Below are 12,266 nucleotides of genomic sequence, written 5' to 3'. Positions count from 1 at the left end.
GTCAAGAAACGGACTACACAAAATGGGATGGTGTGTAGTGAAATTCTTTATTTAAGGGTTTTGATTTTATACCTTTCTAGTCACGTACACACTTAATCTATTATCTGTTATTTTCACCATTACCTCATTTTACCTATTTGAAATTAACTTGAAAGGAAATATCCTGTTACCATATCAACACATCACTTTTGTAGTAAACATCTTCTTCTAGACACTGACTAATCTCTGGGCAGATGTGTAAACAAAATCATAAAGAAGAAAGTAGCCACAGGGGAACAGAGTTAATGGAAGAGGATCTTCAAGCGTTCACTCAGTTTACTCACTATGAAGTAACACTTTTGTCTTTTCCTCAGGGCAGAGCACCTATAGACCTCTGACAATATGTTGTTAACATACGTCAACCCTCTGGCCCATATCTCTGAGGAAGGGCAGCATGCCCTTTGATCTCAGGCTTCACGGGGTGCACAGCTTCAGAGAATGGACTTGTGGTAACTCCAGGTAAGCCAAAAACTCTGTGTGTGTCCCGGGGGGCCCAGGTCCCTTAAGCCTCTGGAAGAAAAGCAAGTCATTTTAAACTCACACTGAGTTCACCTTGTGTGCTTGATGTAGGATATGTTTATTTCTAAATATTATCCTACACAGCCCCTTGTAAATAAGAGCCACTTTATAAAAAGATTCCCTTCCTTGAGCTGAAATGCATTACAATGTAGTCAGAGACTAAAGGCTCCAGACTCACTGTTGACCAGTGCAAATTATGTGTAGAAGTGAAATTGAGGCAGTGATGATCTTGGCCTATGTCAATACCTGACATCCTCTGTGGGTTTAGGCCATCTGCTCCCATCTGCACAACAAATCTCAATAAAAGCCAACTGGCCCCCTAAAAGATGGGCCCCCAAGGCTGGTACTATGGTCAAGACTTAATAAAATGGATATGCAGAGATTCAGTGCTGTTTTGCCCTGCTGGGATCCACTGGTGGGTGTGCTGGCCCACCTTCGCCAGAAGGACAAAGGCCCCAGGTTTCTGAAGAACTCTTTTCTCCACCATGAGAACTTGCAAAACGTCTCTGAAATGAGTGAAAATCTGAAAGCCTGAATGCTGTTTTTTTGGCTGCCTAACATCGTCATCTTTTATTGAGAAAGTGAAGACAACCTTAGTGTAGATTTTTGTATTTTTTGTTTTATTTATTCGTGCTCAGTGTCTCCATAGAAATACTCATGGGCGAGGTTTCCTCCTCTCCACCCCTCATCGTCCTCCAGTGCCTCCCGGGACCGCTGCGTGGAGACTGAGGCTGCTGTGCCTTCTCGTGCAGGAGCTGGAGCTGGGCTCTGGCGTGTGCGCTGCGAGGCCGCTGGAGCCCGAGGGCCTGATGACTGGGAGAGAGAGGCGGCTGCGCTTTCTCAGGCGGGAGCTGGAGCCAGGCTGATGACTGAGCCAGAGAGGAGGGAATCTTGGGCTGCTAAGCCCACGTACTGCTAGCTCCGCACCAGACAGCCCTTCGGTTTAAAAAAAAAAGAAAAGAAAAGAAAAGAAATATTCATTTGCCACGAGAGAAAAGCAACTACTTTAGTTCTACTTCTGTATAATCTCTCTCTGCACACACACATACACACATACGAATGTGTACATCTTGAAAAGACCAACAGAAGAATCTTAAAATATCTTAAAGGGGATAATATTCTTTCTATATTATTTTTTTAATGTTCATCCATCTTCTACATGGTATTGGCCTATTTGACAGAGACACAAGGAGACAGAATTCATGTGTGTACTTTATCCATCAAGGTTTAGCCAAATATCACTCCAAACATCACTCTGTTGGTTTACCCATCATTGGTAAGACAGTATCTTTCTCATCATGCTAAGATAGCTCTTTGTGCATAGATATTATCCCATCAGGGAAATTGTGTGAGTAGGAGCTTATCTGACATTCTTGCCACCAGAGTCTCAGCAGGGAAAGGGTTATTCCCTTCTTTTCATACTGGGCAGTGTGCAGGATATAGCTAAATGAAAGTTCATGACTTTTAAACCTCTAACTTTATTCTATTCTTCAATATGCCAAGTATGTCATTTGTCTCACTCATAAGATAGTCAGCATTCATTCAAACCTTGCCCGAGCATACAGGGAACATATGTCCTGTTAGTTGTCCTGAAAAGACAGCCAGAATGTTTTGCAAATTATTTACAAATGTAAATAATCTATGTTTGTTAATTGCCCCACAATTGCAGCTCATTTATGATTGCTGAGTGTATATTATTTGAGATTGCAATAACAATATAGTAAATTTTAGCAAAGTTAGAAACGGGTTAAAAATTGACCACAACTCTAACTCCCTGAGGATTATTGCTATTAGCAATTTAAGTGTCTCTTTGTCTCTCTCTCTCTCTCACACACACACACAAACGTACCTATGCTTTGGCTTTAAAAATAGTTGGTCATAATTTTCATTATAAAAACAATACATGCTCATTGCAAACTATAAAGTGAAGAAAACCAAATAAGACAAAACACAAATCACATTTACTTATATCTCTGAGAGTTATTATGAACTTTTTTCTATTTCTCTTTAGAGTTAGATCCATGAAAAAAAATCACACACACACACACACATTCCCTAGCATATTCTTTGGTTTATGAGCTCCATTTATGAAATAAAACTGTATTGTAATTGTTGCAACACCTTATTACTAAAGTTCTTTTAGGGAGGGGTGTGAAGGGGCAATTTCATATCAGTCACTTAAAAATCATTCACAGACTGAACTCACTGTAGATTGTGGGTCTAATCACTAGAAGCCTGGGTGAATCAAGTGATGGAATAGCATAGTGGGATTGCAACTGAGGGTTTGGGATCATTGGATCCAGGGATTCATTGGTGATGAAACAGAGCGAGTTGTGCAGTTCCTTGGTTCCCTCTGCAGACTTCCATCAGAGAACTGGGTAAATAGGCTACCTCACAGATACCGGTAAGATTAGTGACCTTCTGGGTTCATGCACAGAACAGAAGTAGGCCCATGCCAGAAGCAAGGAAAGGCATCATTAGAGATGAGAATAAAAAGCAGAGAACCCATGGGTTTAAAGTAAAGTAAAATAAAGGATGCGGTAGTATTAATGAGTATTCTACTTCCAGAGGTCTAATATGAACTATAAGGATATTTGGTACTGGAATTAAAAAAAAACAGCTTTTCCAGTATCTTTTTCTATGACATTTACTGTCCCCTATCAGTAAGTTTAATAATTTATTACAAAATTATAAAACAAAATAAAACATTTAACTGGTCTCATTGGTCACATAATTAGTTTCGTCCTTACCCCACACCCACTGTAGTTTTATAATCTCCTCTAGAGCCTACTCCATTTTTCATTTGTGGGCCTGGAGTATTTTTGACTTTCCATGAAATACTAATTCTTTTCTTTAGCAACATAATAACTATATGTAATTTTTAACATTACTAGTATATTTTGTTTAGGAAGAAAACAAAGGATTTTCATGTAATACATTGTGGTGGATGCTGAGAAAAATGGAGTGTTTGATGACGTTAGGAGGTAAATCCTCTGAAAAGCCACATTGTGTGTTTGTGACTAATGCTCTGTGAGGGATTGAGGGGCTCCTGTTTTAATTAAGGTCACAGTTACAATTTCTCATTTTGGGGGGGTATATTTGGGATCATAAATATTAGGTAGTCCCTATTCGGAGTGAGAAGTACAGACACCTGAAGACATGCTACCTCTTCACAGACTTTCCTTCATGGAGAAATATACCCAATTCCTTTAACCATTTTTACTCTAAACACGTTATGGGCATTTTCAATATCATGACTGACCTCATTGGACATTTTCCAATTTGACTATATTTCATTTAAGGTGTACTACCAGGATAGATTTAGAATTTCAAAAATGTGGGCCAAGAAGTCATATGCAAGAGAAATTCTTCCCTAGTTTTCTAGAAATGTGGTCATTACTATGAGCTAAAATCACATTTGCTGCAGGCAAACGTTGCAGTTATTGTATGTTATTTTCTAATGCCTTTAAACATTGTCATATAAATTTTAATTTCTCTGGAGCCTGAATCTCCTACTCTTCACTTCTCTAAATATGTGTATTAATCTCAACTAAAAATCCCTTTGATTTTGGGGGAGTGCACATACAACACTATTCCATTATATTTTATATGGCTTTGACAGGAAATAATATATTATTAACATACATTACACAGACATACACTTTTTAAAAAGAAATTGCAATTTGCATGGAGCTCACCTCTTTCATTTCCTGCTAATAAAGCTGGATTTTTGATGCAGTGTTAGTACTTCTGTTTTATCCCTAATGAGTATGATTTTATTAGCTTTATTTCATCACACTAACATTTCAGGATATTATTAGATGAAGGTGTATCATTTCAGTGTATTTGATGCCTCTCATATGTTCACATAGTCTTCATTCACTCCCTGAATGCAGAGCTAAAGTCAGAGATCTGTTATATATTTTCACTATAAATCCATTTATTATTGACATTGCTGATAATGAATACACCAAATTCTGGATCTTAAAATTAACAATCATAAGACATTTTGTCAAATTTCATGACATTTGAAAATATTTCCTGTACCACCTCAAGTTACAAATGTTAATCAAAGGATTAAGAGAAATTCATTTATTCTTCTTTTGTTTTTTTGTTTGATCTTCTTCATCATCTGTTGCTGTGTGTCATGATAAGGATTTCCAAATTTAAGGTGCTTTGATAAATTGTTTATTATATGACTTCTCTCTGGATTTTTTATATGTTCAAAACTCTTGATGTTTGAATTCTTAATTTTGATTTTGTTTCTTCCTGAAATTAAATGTACATATCTGCGTGTAAAATTATTTTGAAAGTCTTTATCATCATCCCCATTATCATGACATTTATAGATTTGCACTGTTGTAGCATCTTTCTTTTTAAAAATAGATGTCTTTAAAATACTTTTAAGTTTATGGAAAGATTGAGTGTGAAGTGCAGAATCCCCCATAATCCTTCCTCCCCTCCCCTCAATTTCCCCTATTCTTAGCATCTTTCACAAATGTTAATATATTTTTATTACTAAATATTATTAATATTAATAATATTACATTAGTAATACCTTTTATTATTAAATATTAATCATTAATGAATATTCTATTCGTGATATGTAATTGATACACAATTGGTTCACTGATGAACCAATGTTGATATAGTATTATTAACTGAATTTCATAATTTATAGAGTTCATTCTTTGTACATTCTGTGAAATTTGATGAATGTATAATGTTTCAAGCACTAAAATGTTATACAGAATAGTCCCACTGCCCTATTTATTTCTCCTTCCCTCCAGCACTATTTCTTTTTTTTTTTTTTTTTTGCCACCTCCATAGTTTTGCCTTTTCCAGAATGTTTTATAGTTTCAACTGTATGATTGGTTTGTTTTTTGAGACAAGATCTCACTCTGTTGCCCAAGTCAGGGTGCAGTTATATTATCAATAGCTCACTGTAACTTCAAGCTCCTGGGCTCAAACAATCCTCCTGCCTCAGCCTCCCAAGTAATCTAGTTTTGTTTTTTGTAGAGATAGGGTCTTGCGATGTTGCTCAAGCTGGTTTTAAACACCTGGCCTTGAGTGATCCCCCTGCCCTGCCCTCCCAAAGTTCTAGGAGTACAGGTGTGAGCCACCATACCTAGCTCAGAATGTTATGTAGTTTGAATCATACAATTTGTAACCTTTTCAAACTGGCTTTTTTGACCTAACAATAAGTAAGCTCCCTTCATGTCTTTTTGTGGCTTGATAGCTCATTTTAGAATTTCTATTTTTTTCTTGGATATCATAGCATCATTGTAGCTTAAAGCACCCTCAAACTCTTGGGCTAAAGCTACCCTCTTGCCTTGACTTACCCTTTCCTGCCATGACTCATGGCTAGGTTTCCTCAGGCTGCCTGAACACCTGACCTCAAGCAATCTGCCCACCTCAGCGTCATAGAGTGCTAAGATGACAGGTGCGAGCAACTGTGCCTGGCCATCCTCTCAATTTTTTAAACAGGTAGAGTTGTGATTCGCTTTTCTCAAAAGCAAGTTTTCTCAACTTTTTGATAATTAGACAGGCATTTCTTAACTTTCCCCTTCATCATATCTGCTAACATAAGTATACTCTCCTTAATATTTATTTTTCATTTTTCCCAGTTTACAGAGTTTTCTCTTTAGAAAGCAAGTAGACTGCATATACCAGAGGTTTTTTAAAGACATTTGTTTCTCTTTGATCCCAGAGAAATTGGACTTATCTACCTCCCTCCTGGAATAGCTGTTTAAAGGTTATCAGATGTTGGAGAATTTCTCTGAGTTCTCCTAATAAGCTTTAGTCATTTTCTCCATAAGGTAGGTAACACTTGGCTGAGAATAAACAAGGCCCAAAGTTCAACTCTGTTGGCAAAACAATTGTTCTTCTCTCTAGTGCCTGAGGACTTGAGCAGTGAACCACCACTGTCTGTTGTATGTTTAATCAGCAAATTAATAACCAAAAAACTCTGACTTCATGGATGCCAGAAATGAGAGGAAGTGCACAGATCTTGTTTAATTAATTAGATAACAGGATGCCATTTATCCCAGTGGCATAAGTAATGATCAAAAACAGACATTACCTTTTTATAGCAGCAGATTTTAAAGAGACAAGCTGTGTGAAAGTTTTCTCGGGACAAACTATTTAAAGACAGCCTTAAACAGAGCTGTTTTTTAGCATTAAAACAAAAATGAATAACTAATTCCATAAATAAAACCACAAAATAGGCAAGTAAGCAAGCAAACCAATCAACAAATAGCAATGCTCCTTTTTTTTTCGGTCCAAATTGGATCTGGTAACAATAATTGCGCATGAAATCTGGAAAGTTCCTAGGTGTTAACTCATTAAATCTTCAAATAACATGAGACAATGTGGTTAAATTGTGAAGAAGCCAAACTCAGTGACATTATATAGTTTCTATTGGTCACAAGGCTAAGAAATGACTGTGATTTCATAATTTTTCTTTTATCTTCAGCATTCTCATTCATAAAATTCCTACTTTGATTAGATATACTGCCTAACCAGCCTCTCAATATACAGAGTTCAATTGTTCTTTTTTCTCTACATTTATTGAAGAAAATTATTCAGTTTTCCGCTAAATGTTGGAGCTAGCTCACATTTTTCATTCCCTTCATTTACCAGACACCAGATGTGATAGTTTATTTCATAAGATCCCATTACTCTATTAATACTGGATATGACTAATCTAAATTTTAGCCATAAGGATGGCACCTATGGCTCAAGGAGTAGGACACCGGCCCCATATGCTGGGGGGGGAGGGTTCAAGGCTGGCCCTGGCTAAAATTGCAATAAATAAATAAACAAATAAATTTTATCCATCACGTATTTGAGATTCCAAAATTAAGTGACCTGTCCAACACTACAAATATGAGTAAGAATTTCAAAGCAAGATATAAATCCAGATTCATCTGCTTCCTCCTTAGCCTTTTCACTACCCAGCCCACCGTAGGGAAGTCATGATGCTGAATATTTCATGTACAGATACTATTAAAATAATTTCCTTTTATGTATAACTGCATACTTTTACTTAGAGAACATTTTGGAGGTCAGATTCTATTTTGAGTAGCTAGACAATATTTATAGAGCACCTTGGATTTACAACACTTTGTGCTAGGTTTGGACGACAGATGGATGTTAAGTAATAGCTGTACTCCCTCCAAAAGAAACTCACCGTCAAGCAGATAATATAGGCATGGGAATAATTTGTTGCAATGAAATGAGGTAAGTACTAGAGTAGAAATTTATTTTAATCTATACTCTTTTAGTACTAAATAAACATTAAGTATGTAGGTAAAGATGCAGGAGTGGAGGAATGCCCAGTCCAATGCCACCTGCTAGGGGCAATAACGTTTTCTTCCCCATATGTACACTGGCCACGCTGAGTGACTTGAAATTGCATAGACATAGTTGTCTCCACTTACCTGTGGGAGATGTGTTCTAAGACCCCCAGTAGGTACCTAAAAACCTTAGATAGTCCAGAACCTTTATGCATACTGACTCCTAATTCAACATTGTTCTCATTGCATCCTGTGAATAACTCAATCATGACACAAATGACACTTCTGTAAGGTTTATTTCAAATAATCTACATCCCCACTAGATACATAGTGCTTGAGGAGAAAGATCCAAGTGTTTCACTCCTTGGCCTATAGTAGGTGCTCAATAAATTGTTGCTTGAAGAATTAGTCAATAAATGAAAATCTGTGTGTTAACCCCTGTTAACTGTTTTTTTTTTTTTTTTAGAGTTTTTCTCTTTATTATGCTCTCTTTTTAGGTGAAAAATATATAAATTCTAGAAAGTACAAAATTTCTACATGTAATTGAGTTGATTCTATGCATTTGATCAACGTATTATTTCATAATCTATTTATGTTGGGTTTCAAGGCAGCAGCCTTCATCCTAAAATGTTGGGGTTTCAGCCAGCTACCTGGCTCCTAGGTTCTTAGTGGGCTCTTGAGCAAAAAATGACCAGACATCCTAAGGTAAGGCAAGCATGCAATGAAGTTTATTGAGGAATAGAAAGATAGATTTACAGGGGAGAAATGTTACAAAGCAGAATATGTTCACCATAGACAGCAATCAGGCCTCTGTTGCCATGACAAGTGGGCAAAGAGGCCTTAAACATGGCCAAAGATTCTATTTTATATTGCCTGGGTCAAGCCTACGTCATGGTTCAGAGGTCACCTTGGGACCAGAGTCTTACTGTGCTTGTGGGCCTCCCATGAGTCTCTTGGGGGGGTCGGGTGTCAGCCCCGTGATAATTGATCTTAAGGCTGTTCTAGATCACCTTCAAGACTCTGCTGCACATGTTGTTACACTAGAGAGTCTTCTGCCTCCTTTTACAGTTGGCATTCTAAGTTCTGATTGGTAGATTGGTAGGATGATCCCTCCTCCCCAGGTGTGAAAAAAATCACTTAGGACAAAATTAAGGTGGGTGGCACCAAGGTCATAGCCTGGGGGCTCCATCTTCCCTTGTCCTCCTTTCCCAGGAGAGCTACTCTTAACTAAATACCTAACGTTTATTTACTATTTGTATATATACATGCATCTAGACCATTCTTTGTATTTTATGTCTCCTATATAAATATAGTAGGTTTAATTAATTTATTTTTATTGGATAATTAGATGCATAGGTAATCTATGTTTTGCAGTAGTATTACAAATCAAGAAGTAGCATTTCTTAAACAATAGTGACATTTCAGGCTCCCGTAAATGCTAATGTGGGACAAAGGGTGTTACTTTACATTTTAATTCCTCGACCTGGAATTTATGTCTGCAAAATGCACTGTGGTAAGGTAAGAAAAGGATAGAGGAATTGAACTGATTATTTTCATATGTTTTGCTCACATTAGATGATCAGAACTAGTCACTTGATCAAACACAAGTGCAAGGTCTCTGGAAAATGTAATGTGTATATTGAATAGTTGGGTACAGGTATAAGGGCTATTGTTGTTTTATATTACCATAAACACTCTCTTGTATTCCTGAGCGTACATGTGAGAGTTTCTCTGGGACAGAAATAGGATTGCTGTTACGGTTTGCATATTTTCTACTTTGCTAGTGCTGACATATTGCTCTCCTATGTGGTCAGGCCAAATTATGTTCTTTAATGAACTCTGAAGCATCTATATTGGCATTTCCACATCTATCTCTGTTATGTTCATTGCTGTACATCTCCATTACATTTAAGTCAGCAAAAAAAATAAATAAATGATTTTGTCCTTTTTTTTTTTTTTGAAATGAGGTCCCTAAAATACCTTTGGTCCCCACAGATTTATGAATTTTTTTGGAAGGAGCTATTTATTCTCCTTAATTATTTCTATGTCAATGCTGTATTTGTTTCAATTACTATATTTTTGTAATAAGTTTCAGTATTACTAGGGTTAACCACTTTCCATGTTCTTAGTATGTGGAAATACATGGATGTTCTTGAATATTGAAAATTCAGTTGGAATTTCTAAAGAACGGAATTACATGGATTTTATAGATTTACTTGAAGATAATTTCCATCTGTCAATTAATAAATATTGGTGATAGTTTTAGTTTCTCTTTTCCTATTTATTTATAATTTTGTTCTATTGTAGCTAACAAATATTTCCTTTTCTGTCAGGAAGAAGGATGTGGTTGATAAATGTTTTCAAGCAGCAATAATCATGCCTCCAATAAACCCCATTGGCTACTACACTGTCACTGTGCAAAGATGATGTATCCAAAAGATTTGTTTTCTTTGGCTCATGTGCTCTTTTTAATTATTTAATTTTTCTATTTGATATTCATGTTTTGGGAAAGTAAGTTGCCTTTTATTTTTATCTTTTTTTGAGACATTCTCTTTTGCCTTTTATTTTCATCTTTCTTGATTACATTCTCTTTATTACAATATTTTAGTAGTTTGTGTTGTGTACCTTAGAGTACAATTTTTTCCCTGCTTGTGGTTTTTGCATGCCCTCTACTCTGGTGTATGGTTCTATAATGTTCATCAGATTTTCACAAGCTCTATTTATTATTGTGTATATATATATATATATATATGCACGCACATATATATACACACATATACATAAATGTGTGTGTGTGGGTGTATACACACACATATGGTCTTGTGCTTTAATCTCCAGAAGTTCTATACATTTCTTTCTTATAACATTTGTTTTATTTTTTCTCTACATGTTTATGTTTTTCATCACATCATTACACCTATGGATCATTTTCATAATAGCTGTTTCCTTCTTCTTTTCTGTTAATTCTATCATTTCATTTTTTTTCTGGTTATGAGTGATACTTTGATTCTTCATAATCTAGTACTTTTGAATTGGGCATTAAATACTCAGAATTTTTATTTTGAACCCTGTATTTTGTATTATTATTATTATTGCATACCTTAAAGAGTAAGAATGATAGATGTTCTTTCTATCAGGCAATTAAGTACTTTTGGATTAGTTTGACCTTTTTAAAGTTTATTTTTAAATTTGTTTTGAATATACCAGAGGAGCATTTCTACAGCTAATTCAGTCCCACTTTCAAGGTAAGCACAAAAGGCCCATTGCATTTGTTGAAGTCTCCATACTCTGGCTGGAAGAAAGCCAAGTAATTGTGTGACCTTTGAGAATTGTTGATCTTGTAGCTTCACATAATGACTTTTTCCCAGGGAGTTGTCGTTACTCTTACGGGATTTCTCACCATGAATATGCATATTGGAACTCAGGGAAAGACTCCTGCGCCTTATATAGATTTCTAGAACTTTATATTTCTGCAACATTAGATCTGTTGTTCTCCCCAATTCCCCGAATAACAATTTCCAGGCTTCTTGGCCACTGCAAATTTCAAGCTCTGTTTTCTCAAGTGAGTGAGATTTCCAAACTTGATTTGTGTTTTCCTGCCTGTCTTACAGTAAAAATAATTACCTCCAGACAAAATCACTAGGTACTAATTTAGATCATCTTGTTTCTTTCCTTTTACTTATGAATTACAAGTCAGTGCTGCCCCGAGTACAGTGTTTTGCAACTTTTTTTTTTTTTTAATCTCACAGCACATGTGAGCCAATAGTTAAACTTTCATGGCACACTTAAATTATGTTGATCAAAAAAAAAAAAAGAGTAAAAAAAGAATATACTTACTGTGCTTTGAATGTCTTTTGAAAATAATTTAACTGATGATCTTTAAAATTTTTTACAGCACAACTATGATCCTCTTGTGGCACACCAGGGTGCCATGGCACCCAGCTTGAGAATCACTACCTTAACACAATGTGTGAAAATAGTTATTTCCTCTGTTTCCTCTAGTCGTTTAATTGTAAGACGTTTGCTTCAGGACTTATTATTCCTTGTGGCTAAAAATTAGACATCCTCTCAAGCATTTCCTGTTCCTTTTTAATTATGGTTACATATTCTGTTAAGTGTATTTTAAAATATTTTACCTTTGGTTCTGTGTTTAGAGCTGCACGATGTTCACGTCCATTGTCATCAGAATTCCCAGACTCTTCCCTTTAGTTGTCATTTTTTTCCTAAGAATCTTACAGCGCCCTACCCCTTTGAGCCACACAATTAGAACTCATTGTTTTTAATGAAATAGAGCTTTCCTAGATATGAATTATAAATAATAAATAACAAATGATAAGTTGGGTAGTTCAAACGGTGTGATGTGGAAAAAAGAATATTAATGTGTTTATGTCAGTACTGTGAATTTGTGGT

At 35.9% G+C, this 12,266-nt stretch overlaps 1 pseudogene; it reads right to left on the bottom strand.

Annotated features, from left to right (window-relative positions):
• Window positions 1-10,151: 10,151 nt before the first annotated feature.
• Window positions 10,152-10,281, bottom strand: LOC128590903 (uncharacterized; annotated as a pseudogene).
• Between the last annotated feature and the right edge of the window lie 1,985 nt (window positions 10,282-12,266).

This window comes from Nycticebus coucang, chromosome 7, assembly GCF_027406575.1.
Source record: "Nycticebus coucang isolate mNycCou1 chromosome 7, mNycCou1.pri, whole genome shotgun sequence".
Lineage (NCBI taxonomy): Eukaryota > Metazoa > Chordata > Mammalia > Primates > Lorisidae > Nycticebus > Nycticebus coucang.
Note: the sequence above shows the minus strand (reverse complement) of the source record. Positions and strands in the feature narration are given on the sequence as shown.